The sequence below is a fragment of the Neolamprologus multifasciatus genome, chromosome 2, assembly GCF_963576455.1.
Source record: "Neolamprologus multifasciatus chromosome 2, fNeoMul1.2, whole genome shotgun sequence".
Classification (NCBI taxonomy): Eukaryota; Metazoa; Chordata; class Actinopteri; order Cichliformes; family Cichlidae; genus Neolamprologus; species Neolamprologus multifasciatus.
In genome coordinates, this window is record NC_140440.1 from 15,413,948 (window position 1) to 15,433,559 (window position 19,612).

At 37.9% G+C, this 19,612-nt stretch overlaps 1 protein-coding gene and 1 long non-coding RNA gene across 2 annotated transcripts in view; one reads left to right on the forward strand and one right to left on the reverse strand.

Annotated features, from left to right (window-relative positions):
- Positions 1-1,177: 1,177 nt before the first annotated feature.
- On the reverse strand, positions 1,178-10,833 carry LOC146524134 (uncharacterized). Its single transcript, XR_014877299.1, has 3 exons — positions 6,235-10,833; positions 6,045-6,115; positions 1,178-5,944 (listed from the first exon to the last, which is right to left on the reverse strand). It is a non-coding gene; the product is annotated as an uncharacterized LOC146524134 (long non-coding RNA).
- An 8,531-nt stretch (positions 10,834-19,364) lies between these two features.
- Positions 19,365-19,612, forward strand: part of LOC146524135 (uncharacterized) — a 30,658-nt gene continuing 30,410 nt past the window's right edge. The window contains exon 1 of the mRNA XM_085173635.1: positions 19,365-19,517. The gene's annotated coding sequence lies outside the window, so the exon portion shown is untranslated. The remainder of the gene's footprint in view (positions 19,518-19,612) is intronic.

Sequence of the window (19,612 nt, forward strand, 5' to 3'; positions counted from 1 at the left end):
GCGCTGGCTCCACCGGCTCGCCGAGCAACTGCTCGGGCATGCGAGCTCCACTGGCTCGCCGAGCTTCTGCTCGGGCAGTGCGAGCTCCACCGGCTCGCCGAGCTCCTGCTCGGGCAGTGCGAGCTCCTCCTGCTCGCCGAGCTCCTGCTCGGGCAGTGCGAGCTCCTCCGGCTCGCCAAGCTCCTGCTCGGGCAGGGCAGGTCCGGGTGGCGACGTAGCAGCCGGTGAAGAAGATGGCAGAAGGGTGACTGCAGGCGGATGAGATGACGGCGGTGCCACAGCTGCAGATGTTGAAGCAGCGAGTGGTGTGGAGACCTCTGACCGAGGTGATGTTACCTGCGCTGTCGGCTCGTCCACTGCAGACACAAAACCAGATGGGGAGGGAAATGGAAAATTGTCCGTACTACTCACCACAGCCGACTCTTGAGAAGTTCGTGGATTAGGCTGCGGTGAGGAAAGCCGGTGGAGCGAACGTCGTTTCCGTGTAGACGTCGGGGCCGGCATCTCAGGCTGTGAATCCACCAGCGGTCCGGGCCGGTGAGCAGCCTGAGGAGGAGAGTGGAGGTGGAGGGTGGAAAGCAGGAAGTCCAGGACAACTGGATTGAGGGAGTCCACCAGCCAGGGGAATTTAACAAGTGTCTCCACATATGTACAAGCATAGAGCAAACGGGGAAGCAACACCAAAAATATATAGTAATACATATAACTAGTCCATAACTGCTCAGGGATCCTGGGTTGCTCAGACCCAGAACCCTGACATATATTAAGCACAAATCCTATAAAAAGCAGAAATACTATAATTTAGCAGAAATACTATATTAAGCACAAATCCTATATTAAGCACAATTCGTATAAAAAGCAGAAATACTATAAAAAGCAGAAATACTATAATTTAGCAGAAACACTATAAAAAGCAGAAATAGTATAATGTAGCAGAAATACTATAATTTAGCAGAAATACTATATTAAGCACAAATCCTATATTAAGCACAATTCGTATAAAAAGCAGAAATACTATAAAAAGCAGAAATACTATAATTTAGCAGAAACACTATAAAAAGCAGAAATAGTATAATGTAGCAGAAATACTATAATTTAGCAGAAATACTATATTAACCAGAAATACTATAAAAAGCAGAAATACCTTAAAAAGCAGAAATACTATAATTTAGCAGAAATACTATATTAAGCACAAATCCTATATTAAGCACAATTCGTATAAAAAGCAGAAATACTATAAAAAGCAGAAATACTATAATTTAGCAGAAACACTATAAAAAGCAGAAATAGTATAATGTAGCAGAAATACTATAATTAAGCAGAAATACTATATTAAGCACAAATACTATAAAAAGCAGAACTACTATATTAAGCACAAATCCTATAAAAAGCAGAAATACTATCATTTAGCAGAAATACTATAAAAAGCAGAAATACTATCATTTAGAAATACTATAACACACACAGAAAGAGAGAGAAGCCAGTTTTTAGGTCAGTCAAGCAGCCTGGGAGCTGCTAAATTTGAATCCACCAATCAGAGAGGCTGTGTACTTTTTTCCCGCCAAAACAGGTGCAGCCGTTTTTACACACGCAGCAGAGAGGCAGGATTTTTGCAGTCTATTTCTCATAGTGAGGACTAAACTCAAACAAATGACCATAATTTCCTAACCGTAGGGGCTAGAACGATCATTCTTACACCGTTTTGTTCAGCAGAGATGGGGGAATCTTCAAGTGTTGACAATTTATCATTAAAATATGAATTATTAAAGATATTTGACTTCTAATGCACCATAACTGAGTAGAGGCGAAGCAAAAACTGCCTTGACTTGCCCTCAAACAACGCTTTCTAACTCTAAATCTATTTGGAGTATCGATATCATTCTTTCACCGTAAGAGACAGCAGGCTTTGGTGAACAACCATGGAAATTTTCAGGTCTTTGTGGAAATCTATCAAAAAGATATGACGAGAGAAAAAAGTGGCTCATTTCCAGAGTTTGAAATCTGAAGAAATCTGAGCGAAGGACAAATTTCCTACCCTCAAACAAGTCTAACTCATCTCAGAACGGTAATAGGTGAGAAAATAATTCTTGAATTGTGAGCGTCAGGAGTGTCTGAAGATATACTGGGACAAGCCTCATGTCTTAACGTCGCTTCGTTAGGGAGATATGACGATTCGAATATGCCTCTCATTACAGAAATCAAGCGGTGATTTTGAACAAACTCTCCATTGACTTTCTATGGAGAGTTTTCAGACTTTGTGTTGGTCTGAGGAGATTTGCCAAAATTCTATAAATCCCACAACAATGATAATGACATTTTCTGAAAGCCAGCAAAAATACCTACGTTTTGATGTATAATTTGTGGAAGTTGAGTGAAAATTGAGCAAGTAGCAAGAAGTTGTTCGGACATGAAGAGAAGACTGCGAAACCTTCAGTGCCTCACTTAGAACCAACTGCATAGCAACCATAACAACCCATGTATTTTGTGAAAAATCACAATTTTGCAACTCAACACTTTAAGGGGTATAAAAATAAAACGGTAAAAGATTTGAAAAAGCTGATTTATACCTGAATAGCCCAATAATTTGAGAACATTTTAAAGTTTGAATGGTTGTTCTAAGTGAAAATATGAGGAAGTAGTTAAGTTTCAAAAACAAGCAAATTTTAGCAGAATTGCGGAAGTTTCCCATTCATTTCAATGGGACAAATTAAAGGAAAAAAGCTTAATATTTTAAAAAGTATAATAGTTAAAAATACCAAAAGATATAGCACACATTAGCAGAAATAGCAGAATAGTTTAAAATTTGAATGGTGAAAATAGCACAAAAATTGTGGAAGTAGTTCAACGGCAAAAAACGTACGGAACGCAACTAGAATAATAATAATAAAGAATAAAGAGAAACAGGAAAACAATAGTGTGGATGCCTTAAGCATCCACACAACTAGAAAAATTTGCATTTCCTGCGAAAATGCAGTGTGGATGCTTTAAAGCTGAAGCTGTCTGCAAAAACTAGCTGAAAAAGCTGAAAAGTTGCAGAAATTGTAAAAACTTTGCAGAAGCAAAGGAACTTTGCTAAAAAGTAATAACTTAGCAGAACTGCAATATCTTAGAGGAAACATAATACTTGGCAGAAATACAATAGCATAGCAGAACTTGGCAGAAATATTGTAACTTACCAGAAACATGATAACTTCTCAAATATACAAGAATTTAGGAGAAATAGTATAAGATAACAGAAAGAATATATTTAGCCAAAAATACTTAAACATTACAGAAACACTATGATTTAGAAAAATAGTACAACATAGCAGAAATACTGTGATTTACCAGAGACACTGTGATGAACTATGAATATTGTAATTTTAAATTAATACTATGTTTTAGCACAAATACTATAATTTGACAGAAATACTATCATTTGGCAGAAATACTATGTTTCAGCACAAATACTCTGGTTTAGCACAAATATTATAACATAGCAGAAATACAATTATATAGCAGAAATGCTATATTTAGAAAGTAAAATATAATATAGTAGAAATACTATGATTTAGCAGAAATACTGTAATCAGCACATATACTGTAACATGACAGAAATTCCTCCACTTAGTAGTAATACTATAACATAACACAAATGTTATGATTTGGCACAAAAACCATGATTTGGCAAAAATACTATGATTTAGCAGAAATACTATGATTGAGCAGAAGTACTAAGATGTAGTAAAAGTACTTTGATTTAACAGAAATACAATTATGGAGGAGTAATACTTTAAAATGGGAGAAATATTGATACACACACATACACAGAGCCTAAAGGGAACAGTATTTGTGCCATGGAGTGTTAACAAGAATGTGAGGTCCATATTAGAAAAGCTGGTAAAATGATAAAAGTTTGCAGAATTGTAATAAATGATGAATATGAATTACTGGTCTGTGATAGTGTATTAATTTGTAGGGAAAAAAAACATGTTGATCAAGGTGGAATCGAACCCACGACCTTTGGCTTACAGACCCGTGTCATTACCAACTGCGCCACTGGGAAAGAGAGCGGGCGCCTGGAAAACAGGGTGATGAGCAGTCAGAATTAGATCGCGGTAAGAGGCGAAAAACGCCGTTTTTTTGAGTTACAAAACGTCATGTAACTCAAAAACTAGGTGGACTAGAAGCATAATTCTTGTACTGGGTGAATCAGCGGACTTTGGTGTACTTTGACTGCGATTTTCATTGCTCTTTGTACAACCGTCGCTGAGATATGACGAGAGAAGAAACGGCACACCTCAGATATGATTGGCTGGCTGGGAAGCCGTGCAGGCTCTGATTTGTAAATTTGAATGTCTCAGTCGTCACAGAGGATTGGCTGCCTGGGGACCTGGCAGTAATATATAGAAATAGTATGATTAAGCATAAATACTACATTTAGTAGAAATACTATGTTTTAGCACAAATACTATAAAAATCAGAAATACTATAATTGAGCAGAAATACTATAATTTAGCAGAAATACTATATTAAGCAGAAATATATCCACACTGCATTTTCTGCTGTAAAGTTGAAGTTGTCTGCCGAAAACAGCTGAAAAGAGCTGACAAAGCTGAAGTCAGTATTTGAAAAGTAGTTGAATAATTTTGCAGAAGCATAACAACTAAACAGAAATGCAATAACTTAGCAGAAATAGTACAACATATCAGAATTATTTTAATTCAGTAGAAATGTTAATATTTAGCACAAACAAAACAACTTGGAATAAATGGTACAACAGTATAACTTAATAGACAGTAGTATAATAGTATAATTTATTAGAAATGTAACATAGTAGCAGAAATACTATAATTTAGCAGAAAATTCATAATAATAAAATATTGTAGCTTAGCAGATAAATAACAGTACAAATAGCAAAAATATTATAATCTAGTTAAAAATGTGATTACTTATAAGACTTGTGACATTTATAACACAAACACTGAATAAAAGCTAAACAAGCTGAAGTTACCTCAACTACCTGTTGCTGAACTGTGAAAAATTGGCAGAACATCATGAAATTGATCCACCTTATTCAATGCAATTGGGATATGGCTCTCTCATGAGACGACTGGAACCATGATGCCAATGTGTTTTGAAAGTATTCTGACGCCCACGTCAGAATACTAGCATAAAATGTTTTCACAGTACAAATCCCACCACACACACTATTCGTGTAAAACATTTCACGTCTAATGATATCTGAGGAGAGAGCAATTAGAAGCATCAAGGAGAACAAAATATTTGACACCATTATCCCTCTGACGACTGCTGGCAGTGCACATGTCAGCTTGCTAAGTATTATCAAAACAAACCCCTGGTTAAAGCTTGGGCTAAGGATCTCACTGAGTTAAGTTACACAGTTCACTTGGAGATCAGATAGCTCATCTGATAGAGTGTGCACAATAATGGTGTCAAATATTTTGTTCTCCTTGTTCTCCAGTATTCTGACATACGTCTCAAAATAGAGCATTCTCTGTACAATTTCACCCCTCACATAACAAGAGAAGATGTGATCCTTGCGTTGTTGAGCTGATGCCATTCCTGGTCAGCTGTCTGTTCTCCTTTTGCTGTCTCAATCTTATGTACCATGTCCTCTGTGACCAGTAAGCTTTCAAGGTTGAAGAGTTCCTCCTCACTGTATACATGCACACTCTGTGTGGGATCCAGCCTGTACTAACTGAGTGGCAGTGGCAGGTAAAGAGGAGGATCTTGGTAAATGTTTACAGATTTTGTGGGTAATCTGGGCTCCTGGTTAGAGAACACGCTCACCAGTGCTGTCTTAAGACTGGTCTTCTTGTCACTGAAGGCCATGGTTGCGGTAAGAGGTCAATTTGTTACATCAATGTCTTTGCATGATTCTCCAGTGTTTAGCAAGGAGATGTAAAGTGGGTCACCAGCCAAGTTCTTGTACAGCGTACTCCTTTAAAGGACCATAATAATGTGAGGATAAAACAAGGCACTGTGAAAGTCATCTGTGCAAGAACAATAACAATAATAATAATAATAACTTGACATTGTACCTGCATCATTATTCAAAAATGTCTTTGAATGAACGTTCATTGATCCATGGAACTGGCCCTGGTTCCAAACCCTGAAAAAAAAATATCAATAACAAATATAAAAGAAAAAAAAATACTTATACATATTACTTATAACAGGTTATAAAAGAACATTAAAGGGTCAGTCCTGAATATGAATGTCAGCACTTACTGCTGTTTGGATTTGTCCCACTGTTGCTCTGTCTCGGTGCAGGTGTGAAGATACAACCTGCAGCTTCAGTTCTGAAAAATGTACTGTTTGAAAGGGCAAAACAACTGTGTGCTTACACACTGCATTGCCAGCTACACACCAGCACCGATCAGAAAAAAGGACAACAGGGTCCCGAAGCTCTGTCTGCACTAAACCATATAGAAAGCCAGTCTTACACATACTGACAAAGGCTAGACACTTTTTCAGGGGCAGAGCCACCCACCAGGTAGCAACAGGGTTAGATGATGGCGCTCAAGATGGAGCAGGAGTTACAGTCATTTATAATTCTGTGAACAAGCATTATTTACCAGGGCTCACAGAATATGATCACTCTCCTTTCTTAGTGTCCTACAGAGTACAGTACCTAAAAGGATACCTTTATCACAGTAACATTCTAATATAAGTATAAATAATTTTAATAAATAGCATTTGAGTACAAATAACTGATATTAAAATTACCTGTGTATTAAAAGTTATTTCTGGGAATAAATTTAAGTGTCAAAATTAAACCTTTTTCTTATGTGCCATTTTGTTAAGAAAAAAAGCACATTGCTGCAGGTTTAATTAAAACAATATGGTGAGCTTTAGGCTTCAGGAAAAAAATGGTATTGGTTGTGAGACAAACAGTGGTAATAAGGGGACTTGTCATAATCGCTGAGTGCTCTACTGTTCTTTCTTACCCTGAGAGGCTTGATGTCTCTCCCTAAACAGGAACAGGTGAGTACTGAACACCCAGCCCATGCCTAACTTACAGTGTGATGCAAAAGTTTGGGCAACATTGTTAATAGTCATTATTTTCCTGTATAAATGATTGATTGTTACGATAAAAAATGTCAGTTAAATATATCATATAGGAGACACCCAGTGATATTTGAGAAGTGAAATGAACAGAAAGTGTGCGATAATTGTTTAAACAAAATCAGGCAGGTGCATAAATTTGGGCACTGTTGTCATTTTATTGATTCCAAAAACTTTAGAACTAATTGTTGGAACTCAAATTGGCTCGGTAAGCTCAGTGACCCCTGACCTACATACACAGGTGAATCCAATAATGAGAAAGAGTATTTAAGGGGGTCAACTGTAAGTTTCCCTCCTCTTTTCATTTTCTCTGGAGAGTAGCAACATAGCGGCTCAAAACAACTCTCAAATGACCTGAAGACAAAGATTGTTCACCATCATGATTTAGGGGAAGGACACAGAAAGCTGTCTCAGAGATTTAAGCTGTCTGTTTCCACAGTTAGGAACATACTGAGAAAATGGAAGACCACAGGCTCCGTTCAAGTTAAGGCTGGAAGTGGCAGACCAAGAAAAATCTCGGATACACAGAAGCGACGAATGGTGAGAACATTCAGAGTCGATCCACAGACCAGCACCAAAGACCTACAACATCATCTTGCAGCAGATGGAGTCACTGTGCATCGTTCAACCATTCGGCGCACTTTACACGAGGAGATGCTGTATGTGAGAGTGATGCAGAGGAAGCCTTTTCTCCACCCACAGCACAAACAGAGCTGCTTGAGGTTTGCTAAAGCACATTTGGACAAACCAGCTTCATTCTGGAATAAGGTGCTGTGGACTGATGAAACTAAAATTGAGTTATTTGGGCATAACAAGGGGCGTAATGCATCGAGGAAAAAGAACACGGCATTCCAAGAAAAACACCTGCTGCCTACAATAAAATATGGTGGTGGTTCCATCATGCTGTGGGGCTGTGTGGCCAGTGTAGGGACACATGGATTCCACTCAGTATCAGCAGATTCTGGAGACCAATGTCCAGGAATCAGTGACAAAGCTGAAGCTGTGCCGGGGCTGGATCTTTCAACAAGACAACGACCCGAAACACTGCTCAAAATCCACTAAGGCATTCATGCAGAGGAACAAGTACAATGTTCTCAAATGGCCATCTCAGTCACCAGACCTGAATATTATTGAAAATCTGTGGTGTGAGTTAAAGAGAGCTGTCCATGCTTGGAAGCCATCAAACCTGAATGAACTAGCGATGTTTTGTAAAGAGGAATGGTCCAAAATACCTTCAACCACAATCCAGACTCTCATTGGAACCTACAGGAAGTGTTTAGAGGCTGTAATTTCTGCAAAAGGCGAATCTACTAAATATTAATTTCATGTCTTTTTTTGTGGTGCCCAAATTTACGCACCTGCCTGATTTTGTCTAAAAAAATATTGCACACTTTCTGTAAACCCAATAAACTTCATTTCACTTCTCAAATATCACTGTGAGTGTCTCATATATGATATATTTAACTGACATTTTTCATTGTAACAACCAACAATTTATACAGGAAAATAATGACTATTAACAAGGTTGCCAAAACTTCTGCATCCCACTGTAACTCTCAGCCTGGCCATTTCACTTTTCCGGCTGTGCTGGCCTGCCCTGATGATGACAACACTGGTCACCCAGTCATTGTTCGACACTGGTTAAAAAGGGAAGTTATCAATGCACAACTTACAAACATTCCAAAAAGCAAAGCAAAAAACCTTTAGTATTTTGTCAAATGCCATACTTATTTTTATCGTTTTTAACCAAATCTAGCTCTACTCAGAGTAGAGGAGAAATTCTCCATGTTTCACCATTGGATTCAGCAAAGATGACTCTACTAAGCATTACTTATTAATATAGATAAATGAAACATTTGCTTTATTTATTAAAGCTGATTCATCAGTGTTAAAACTACAATAAAAGGTGTTACAATCAAGAATTGCTGACATTTCAAATACTCATTAGTCTAAGCTGAGAAACCCCGTGTGACAGTCCAGTACTTAACCACATAATAATGATTAAAAGTAAGTAATAGTTTTTGTCGTCTAAATATGAAAGCTTGCCTGTTTAATATGCATCTTTGAAACTATTTTTCCCCAAATGTTGGATACTTGTCACAAATATTCCTCTCTGTAGCTCTGACATATCACAGGTCACCTGATGCCTTCAGTTTCTCTCTTGCCTTTCAGTAATCACCTACTTAGAATTCACAAAAGACCAACAATTACACCATCGACAGAAATGTCACAAAAGTCACAAAAAGGTTCTGGTGCAGAGTTCTACTTCTACTTCAGCTTCTTGGAGGCAGGAAGTGTGACAAAAGTGAAGCTTTACAGACAGAGTAGGGCAAAGTAACTGGGACAAATTTAATCTCTAAATGACTATTTACCTGTTCTTGAGAGGGCTCGAACATCATAGTTACTCGATGTTTACACTCTTACAGTCAGTCTTGATCAATTCAGCAAAAACATCTGAAAAACAAAATGTTGCACAATTTTTAAAAATAAAACAAGTAGAATTTTAAGCAAATTCTAACATGTCTGATTCTATACTGTTCAATATTATTTCATTTTCATTGTGACATCACTAGTTACATCTGATATTTCCGAGAAAACACTAAAACAATCAGCTGTTTGTGAGCTGGACACTATGATTGTGATAAAACATTTAAACTTTGTAGCTCATACAGTTATACATCTGCTTTACGGTCTTGTGGCTTTAAGTTTATTAGGCTCTTATTGCATAAGCATCAGAGAAATAATTGGATAGTAGTCATCTGAGTGTTACAGTTACTGAGGCAAAATGTGTGGAATTAGGAGAAATGTGATGATTTTATGGATAATTAAAGTCAGTCATATATCCACAAATGCAACAAGTTGAAAGTCAGTGATGCTGCTCGGTTTGCAGTCCTGAATATCACGGCACAAGCAGAATTCACTGCACTGTTAATGTTAGCTCTGTTATATTGCTGCCTCTGTTCGGTGGTGTCGAGCCAAACGGACTTTAACGTGTGTTTGAACGAGCTGACGGTTCACTCGTTAAGCTGAAAGAAAGATGCTTTAATCACAGCAGTCACACATGTGTCCACTGTACCATCTGGGAACTCTTCTTGTTTAGCACTCGTAATAACTCAAACACTAAATCCTCCTCCTCTTGTGCTGTTGTGTAGCAGTGTGTACACCTGAGACTGTCACCTGTGTGTCTGTCCTGCACTCTCTCTCTGTTTCTTTCTCTCTGATTGTGTAATAAAAGTATGAACATGTATTTATAAGTTACACTTGTGTTTGAATCCTGCAGCTTATCACACATTTGATTTCCATGTGTGACAACTGCAAGTGTCCAGAGTGAGGACAGACTGAGGGACCCACTGCTGCACATCATCTGTGAGGCTTTGCAGCCCTGATGATCCACCAGGACAAACTCCTGTGTGTGAGGAAGAGGAGGAGGAAGAGCCAGCAGCAGCTGACAGATGGAGAGAATAGACAGACTGTTCCCTGTTTGTGAAGGACTGCTAGAAAAGTTTAACATAACTAATTGTCTGTCCTGAATCAGTCTTATTAGGTAATGTTCAAATAATGTTATCATCCCAGTGTTTGCAGTGTGGGGGAAAGTACTCAGGGCCTTCAAGTTACACACTATGAAAGGCAGCAACAAGTTTAATGTTCAGAAACCTAAAGTATGTATCAGCAGCTGAATGGACCTAAAAATAAATGTTTGTTTCAGTTCTATGAAGCTTTGAGTATTTTGGATTAGTAGTACTGCTGTGTTTGTTGCATCATATTACTGTACTTCTTTATATGCTTTATATATTCTGAGGTAAGTTGATCTACAGTGGGGCAAAAAAGTATTTAGTCAGCCACCGATTGTGCAAGTTCCCCCACTTAAAATGATGACAGAGGTCAGTAATTTGCACCAGAGGTACACTTCAACTGTGAGAGACAGAATGTGAAAAAAAAATCCATGAATTCACATGGTAGGATTTGTAAAGAATTTATTCGTAAATCAGGGTGGAAAATAAGTATTTGGTCAATAACAAAAATACAACTCAATACTTTGTAACATAACCTTTGTTGGCAATAACAGAGGTCAAACGTTTACTATAGGTCTTTACCAGGTTTGCACACACAGTAGCTGGTATTTTGGCCCATTCCTCCATGCAGATCTTCTCAAGAGCAGTGATGTTTTGGGGCTGTCGCCGAGCAACACGGACTTTCAACTCCCGCCACAGATTTTCTATGGGGTTGAGGTCTGGAGACTGGCTAGGCCACTCCAGGACTTTCAAATGCTTCTTACGGAGCCACTCCTTTGTTGCCCGGGCGGTGTGTTTTGGATCATTGTCATGTTGGAAGACCCAGCCTCGTTTCATCTTCAAAGTTCTCACTGATTGAAGGTTTTGGCTCAAAATCTCACGATACTTGGCCCCATTCATTCTGTCCTTAACACGGATCAGTCGTCCTGTCCCCTTGGCAGAAAAACAGCCCCATAGCATGATGTTTCCACCCCCATGCTTCACAGTAGGTATGGTGTTCTTGGGATGCAACTCAGTATTCTTCTTCCTCCAAACACGACGAGTTGAGTTTATACCAAAAAGTTCTACTTCGGTTTCATCTGACCACATGACATTCTCCCAATCCTCTGCTGTATCATCCATGTGCTCTCTGGCAAACTTCAGACGGGCCTAGACATGCACTGGCTTCAGCAGCGGAACACGTCTGGCACTGCGGGATTTGATTCCCTGCCGTTGTAGTGTGTTACTGATGGTGACCTTTGTTACTTTGGTCCCAGCTCTCTGCAGGTCATTCACCAGGTCCCCCCGTGTGGTTCTGGGATCTTTGCTCACCGTTCTCATGATCATTTTGACCCCACGGGATGAGATCTTGCGTGGAGCCCCAGATCGAGGGAGATTATCAGTGGTCTTGTATGTCTTCCATTTTCTGATGATTGCTCCCACAGTTGATTTTTTCACACCAAGCTGCTTGCCTATTGTAGATTCACTCTTCCCAGTCTGGTGCAGGTCTACAATTCTTTTCCTGGTGTCCTTTGAAAGCTCTTTGGTCTTGGCCATGGCGGAGTTTGGAGTCTGACTGGTTGAGGCTGTGGACAGGTGTCTTTTATACAGATGATGAGGTCAAACAGGTGCCATTCATACAGGTAACGAGTGGGGGACAGAAAAGCTTCTTACAGAAGACGTTACAGGTCTGTGAGAGCCAGGGATTTTCCTTGTTTGAGGTGACCAAATACTTATTTTCCACCCTGATTTACGAATAAATTCTTTACAAATCCTACCATGTGAATTCATGGATTTTTTTTTCACATTCTGTCTCTCACAGTTGAAGTGTACCTCTGGTGCAAATTACTGACCTCTGTCATCATTTTAAGTGGGGGAACTTGCACAATCGGTGGCTGACTAAATACTTTTTTGCCCCACTGTATAGTGTTACATCATATTCATAATAATCTGACAGTACATATAATATTGGCCATATTATATTTACATTACCACAGTGAGATGACTTTAGTCTCATGAACAACATTAGCTAATTGTTATTTACTAACTAATCTTGAAATAACTGTTCAGTACAGAAATGAAGCCCAACAATCATGTTTTACAGTCCTGTGGTCTCAGCCTCAGATACTCAACTAATCAAAGTGATCTCATGACAAAAATTAAAAACCAAAAAAACATTTTTCCTCCTTCACTTATGTCACACAATGCTGTATGAAACGTTTCTCACAGTTAGTATCATGGTTGCTAGGTAACCTGAACAGCGCAAGGAAGGCAAGACCGTCCCATTTCACAAGCCTCTCACTTCCGCACTTCTGGTATTTATAGTACTCATCGTACGTAGTACATGTAGTGCGCGTACTTCAAGCGTGCGGTCTCTTAATTGGGAAGCAACCTATATGTACACACAGAGGGAAACATGGAAATAGCCCACAGGAGAGAGACACAGATGACACTAATCAGAGGAGACTAGGAGGAAGCAAAAGAGATTACACTCAAGCACGGGGCACGAGACTCTCAAAAGTAAAACAGGAAACATGAACATAGAACCAAGAACACTAGACACAATACAAGGAATGCACAGAGAACACGTAAACACTGCAAATAACAACAAGTAACCAGAAAAAGAATTAAAACAAAAAATATTAATAATCACAAAACATAGACACTGAGTGATCAAACTCTGGACAATGACAGTGAGCTCTTTAGTCTGCTCTGTTTTCAGGCAAAATGTAAGCGATTTACTGAAAACATGTTATATCACCTACAGCTTCTCTTACAAATGTAACTGGACTGCAAATAGCGTCAGTGCAGCATACATGTCAGTATTGCTTTTTCCCTGCTCAGCAGATGGCTAACTACAAACTCATACAAATCTTCATCCCTAGTCTCTGCTGTGTCTCTTTACTATAGAATTGGATTTTTGCCAAAAAGAAACCGTGATATTATTGCCTGGTTTTTTTGCATGCTTGCAAAAACTCCTAGCATGTAAACTCCCACTGTCATTGCCCCCATGGGTAAGCTGGCCAGAGCAGCAGGCCCAACCTGCTCCCTCGTCCGGTGCATTCTGGGAGTTGTAGTTATACTTGGTAAAGTTTGGTAAATTTTCTTTACATCAATGTTGTTCATGATTGAAAGTCATACTAACTTTGACATATTTCTTCATATATTTGTTGAATTAAATGGTTATATGAATTAAACAGTCTGTCTGTAGATAATTCTGACAGATTTTAAGGAGGCTGTAAGCTCACCAAGCCAAAACCCCAACCATGCTATAGCTTTTACATCATTACATTTCTCAGTTTCATAACTGTGGTGGTGCAACTACATAATACATTATTTTAAACATACCCTAAACAACAGCTTTACAATGAACACAACTGTAAAGATTTCTGACCTCAAGTGTTTTACCCTACAGCAAGCTATCATGATTAGGCACTTATATTTAACATAGCTAATACATTTACCTTTTCCTTTCATGTGTTGACCAAGTTTGGCTTACCTTTTTGAAGTAAAACCTTGAAGCTTGAACCTTTGTTAGGATGCTCAGTCACCGTGTGCAGCCTTGAAACCTGCGCCTTCGGGCGAAATCTGGAGGGAATTAGCACTCCTGCGTCCATGAACGTATTTGAACCGCATTGATTTCCCGCACTCTGTCCCGGGGACTAGCAGTAACGTGGATCTGTCGGGCGTGCTTCCCCTTGACACCAGGAAAAGAGATCGCCACTTTCAAAATAAAAGCTCATCTAAAAAATACATGCAGGGCTTTAGCAGTCGAACTACATAACTACATTAACTACATAAAAAATAAAAAAGACCAGTAATTTTATACGTTTTAAATTGTAAGTTTGAGACTTATAAAATAGTACTGATAATTTCATAATTCAAATTAGACAAGAATCGGGTCTGATCACCAACAAAAACCGCCCTAAAGTAAAGGGACAAAATCAACACAAGGCAGTACAATTGGGAAAAACAACAATCATAGTTAGCCAATCAGGCAGGTAACAACAGATTGCATCACAATTTGTAACATAAAAGACCAGCGGTCCCTTTCCCGGTCTTTCTGAAGAAACTTTCGGTCAGAGTAACAGCTCTTCTACTTTGTGCTCTTGTGATTCATAAAACTTCATAAAACGTAAGTATTGATATTGGAGCCGTTTTTTTTAGTGCCTTTATACTATGTACAACACATTATAATGTAGTGAAAGATAAAAGATCTAGCCATTTAAGTTCCTGTGAATATAAAGACTGTCAAAGTACCCCTAAAATTCGGTCTGACTTTTCTATCGGCCTACGAATGTTTTATATATGTGTATCTTCATTTTTCTCTCGAAGAAAAAAAAATCACTTTTGATAAATTCACATTTAGCATTGATAGCAATGTATTTATAGGTGTCATAGTTTGATGAACTTATTGTTTCAGGGATATTTAATTGAAAAAACTATCTGAATGTATTCATGAAAATGGCATCTATTTTTTTTATGAAATATTAAGATCTTACAGAATCAGACAAATCTTCCAGATCTATAACAGTTTTATAAACTTTAAGACGTTACGTTTGGGCTGTTAGTAGGAAAAAATTGCTTAAGGCTGGCACTCTGCCCTGGCAACCGCCTCCCAACTTTGCAAGCCAATTACTTTCCCAGTCTATACAGCAGCTGAGTAACCAATAGGAGTATAGCTAAGTATTTATCGTATTCATAGCCCTGTATTGTCATGAAATTGTACTGTGCCGGAAGACAATATACATAGCAGACAGGAGGAATAGTTGACAGGAACATATATAAAAGAGAAATCTATTCAGCCCTAATGTTTCCACTGCCTGGTGCAAAGGGTGGTGGTCATCTCCCACAGAGCTATTTTCTGGTCAAAAAATTGCCATTTTCTGCCCAGTTAAGGAGGGCGGGACTCACCTAAAAGCAGGGACAGTAATTCTATAATTTTATCGTCTCAAATGATTAAAAAGGGGAGCCAATACGAACTAAAGCCACAGAGACCAAGCAGGTGCACTATGTTTTTGTTTGTGTGTGTGCGCACCTGCCCTGTATGTGTTGGGGGAGGGGGAAGGGCAGGCAGGCAATCTTTAAGATGTAATGTTGCTGTTTTTCACTTCAGGAGCATGAATCCTTTTTCAGATAATCTTCCTATGATGATTCATTGTTTTCTATTGTTCACTGTAACCTATTTTCAAGTATTATTTTAATTAATAATTATTTTAATTATTATCTGAAAAAAATTAAGTGGGGAAAAGAAAATTGTGATTTTTTTTTTCTGCGTTCCATCCAGAGTGAATTGGATAGACTTACATGTGCTGTAATATTTGTATGTATTTTATGAAGGCTCATAAGCATTAAATTAATTTTCAGACCAACATTTTGTAAAGATAATTTGTGTTTTTACAGAAATATTGAAATGTTTTCAGGTATGTAAATATCAAGCAGGAACCTCAGAAACACACTTAGGGTTGAGGAAGTTCATGATGTGTTTGTTTTATATCAAAATGTGAATAGACGACATGAAAGCAACAGGTGTTACTGTATTCTATCAGAACTGGATCCAGCAGAAATGTATGAACCTGTTAATGTGTTTGTTTTGCTTTTTTTTTTTTCAGAATGGCTTTAAGGAAATTGACAGATAACCGGCCTGAGACGCCGTACTTCCGGCCCCCACCCATTCACATCAGGGTGTTAAAATCCTGCGACCAGCTAAAGGTGATTCAATTCAATTTTATTTATATAGCATCAAATCACAACAACAGTCGGTTTAAGGCGCTTTATATTGTACAGTAGATCGTACAATAATAAATACAGAGAAAAACCCAACAATCATATGATGTAGACTTTCACATGTATGAACGTGGCTATGGAGTAAGATCATAGAAATACATTTCTTTATTTATGTATTTATCAGGTGATCAGCTGGGATATGCAGGATGGAGGGGTCAAACCACTGTCAACAAAAAAAAATAAAGTGGCAGCCATCACTGATGGTGAAACAGTGGTAAAAATCACCTTATTTGAAGAATTCTCCTCCAAAGTAAAAGAAGACATGTCCTACATGATGAGGGGACATGAGCTGAGGGGCCAAGCTCCCCCTTATCTCATTAACATTACAGCAAGGACCCAGTTCTTTAAAGCTCCTGCCCTTGCAGTGTCAGAGGCCCTCATCATAAAGGCGGAGGAGCTTCTTAATCCACCTTCCCCAGCAACACCACTAAACATGAGCCCAACATCTGGAGGGCTCATGACAGTGGAAGGGGAGGTTGTGGAGGTAAATATTTGTGGTTCCATCAGAATTGATATTGCTTTAGGTTTTCAAACAAACCATTACTTTTTTGTCTTTAAAAGTAAAAATAATAATTTTATTGTTCTTGTCAAACAAACACAAAATTGTGAGAACAAGATCAACCACTATTATTTTGTAAATGGTTGTAGATTTATCATTAACAACAATAATAAAATAATAGATGTAGTAAGTCAAGAAAGAAGCACCTATATGTACACACACAGATTTATGCAATCACTATAACTGACATTATATTTTAATTGAATTTTCAGTGTTCGGCAGTGAGGACAGTTTGCTCAGGCAAACAACTGGTGCCAATAAGAACGCTCCAGCTAAAGAAGGTAATGGTGCAACTAAAGTGAAATATTGAAAATGGTGAAAATAGGCATATTTGAGATTTCTATTAGTTAATGAATAAATGTTTCATTCTGTCATTTTTGTGATTTCAGGATGGGCATACCATGACTGTCTCCTTGTGGAGGGAGGTGTCAGTCGTCGATGTTCATGTGGGAGATCAGCTAAAGATCTCCCATGTGAAAGTGCACCGCTCTGCCTATGGAGTACAGCTCCAGACGACTTCCCATACAAAGATTGAGGTATGAAGAAGCCATATGTTTGTACCAACATGTAATAGCAATGTCATTTGCCAAAATGTTTAGAATTATAGGTGGTCCAAAAGATTGACTCTGTTCATCTGGACGTAGCATTTTCAAGTGGGAGAAATGTTTCATCACTCATCCAAGTGACTTCTTCAGTCTCAGCGGACTGCAGGTTTCTGTGGTCTTTGATCAGTGCGCATGACAATTTGTATATTATTGACCAATGAACTGACCTCCCAGCCTATTGTTTCTTCAGTGGGCTAGTTTCAGTCATTATGCAATGTACTGTTTAAAAGATTGGGTAAAAGAGACTGAAGAAGTCACCTGGATGAGTGACGAAACATTTCTCCCACTTGAAAATGCTACGTCCAGATGAACAGAATCAACCTTTTGGGATTTACTTACATGGATCATTGAGCATGCATCAAGACGTGATTACCATATTAAATATATGCTTTTTGTGTATCGACAGACAAAGGAAGATGAAAGGACTGAAGTATCTATAGTTGGTGTGGCCACTGCAGAGCAGTGCAGTGCACTGCAGTCCACCCAGCTGCAGGTTCTCCTTCAAACTGGAGAAACCCTCTTCATTGAAGAGAAAATGTGGAAGCCCTACGAGGAGGAGTTTGAGAAGGACACGATCACTGCTACTGTAAAAATCAAAGGAAAACAAATAGTAGACATAAAAAAAACAGAATAAATATATATATATATATATATATATATATATATATATATATATATATATATATATATATATACATACATATATATATATATATATATATATAGAGAGAGAGAGATATAGATATAGATATATATAGATATAGATATATATATATAGATATAGATATGTATATATATATATAGATCTATATATATAAATATAGTTCATTTGTTTTGTTTGTATTTTTTAAAATGTTCAAGTTGCTATGTTCATTCATTTAAACAATATTTAAAAGTTATAGTTTCAATTGCATTCTTATGCTAAGTGTTTTGTAATCTGATAAAATCTAATAAATAGCTGAATATGCATAAAGCAGTCTCATGTTTATTAAATGAAACAGAAGACATGGTTTATAAAACACTCTCTAATGTACAGTTACATTGCATGCTCTGTACAGAGCTTAACAGACGTTTTAAGCACTTAAAACCTTCGATAAAGAACACTCCTCCTGTAGGCCAACAACTGCCTATCTGTATGTTCAACATCATATAATACTGTTTTTATGTGTGTGTTTTTTAGAAGGCTGAAAGATTATATATATTTTTCTTAAACAGTTTGAAAACATTAATAACAGTCATTTTCAGTTTCCCTAACTGTTGTGGTGTATTAGCTTCTGTGCTGGCTGAAGCCTATCAGGGCAAGTCCATTTAGCTCAGAATTTATATGATTACTACCAATGTTTATTAGAATAAAAGAAATAAATGTGAGAAGAACATGTGAGTAGTTGCTGTTAAAAAGCCTCATGGCAATGGGGATAAAGACCCTCCTGAACCTCTGAGTCCTGCAGTGCAGTGAGATGACCCTCTCACTGCAGTTCATCTTGTCCTGTGAGGATGCTTAGGTGGCTGTATTTATTGTTCTCCATTTTAGATTACAACTTCTTCCTCATCTGCTCTGCACAATGTCTGACTGACTCGACATCTTTGCAGACTGTCCTGCATTGTTTTGTTTTTTTAGGTCTGGTGAACTCTTTACCACCTCCTTGGTGTTGGTGTTCAGGAGAAGACTGTTGTCATTGCTTCAGTCAGTTAAATAAATCTATATTAATACATCACATTTTAACACAATGACCTTATATTGATTTATGACTTTTAATCATTAATTCAAATTTAAATAATCATGTTTGAAATATTTATTCAACTTTAAAAAATTAATTTCTGCTAGTTTTTTTCTGTGGCAAAAAATACTGTCAAATTATTATTAAATTTACATTTACATTACATTTTTTTACGTTCTCAAGGTCCATTTTGTGTAATTTCCCACTACCAGTGAACGCCTCTTTTTTCTTACGTCTCTGGCTCACTTCTGAACCTCCGCCCACTTTCCCCCGGATCGCTGCCCCGGTAAGCTGCTTCTCTTCTCTGAAATGTTTATTATCTGTTTGAGTGATTCACCGAGTTGTTGTTAGTGACTTAAAAAGCCAGTCAAAGTATAAGTC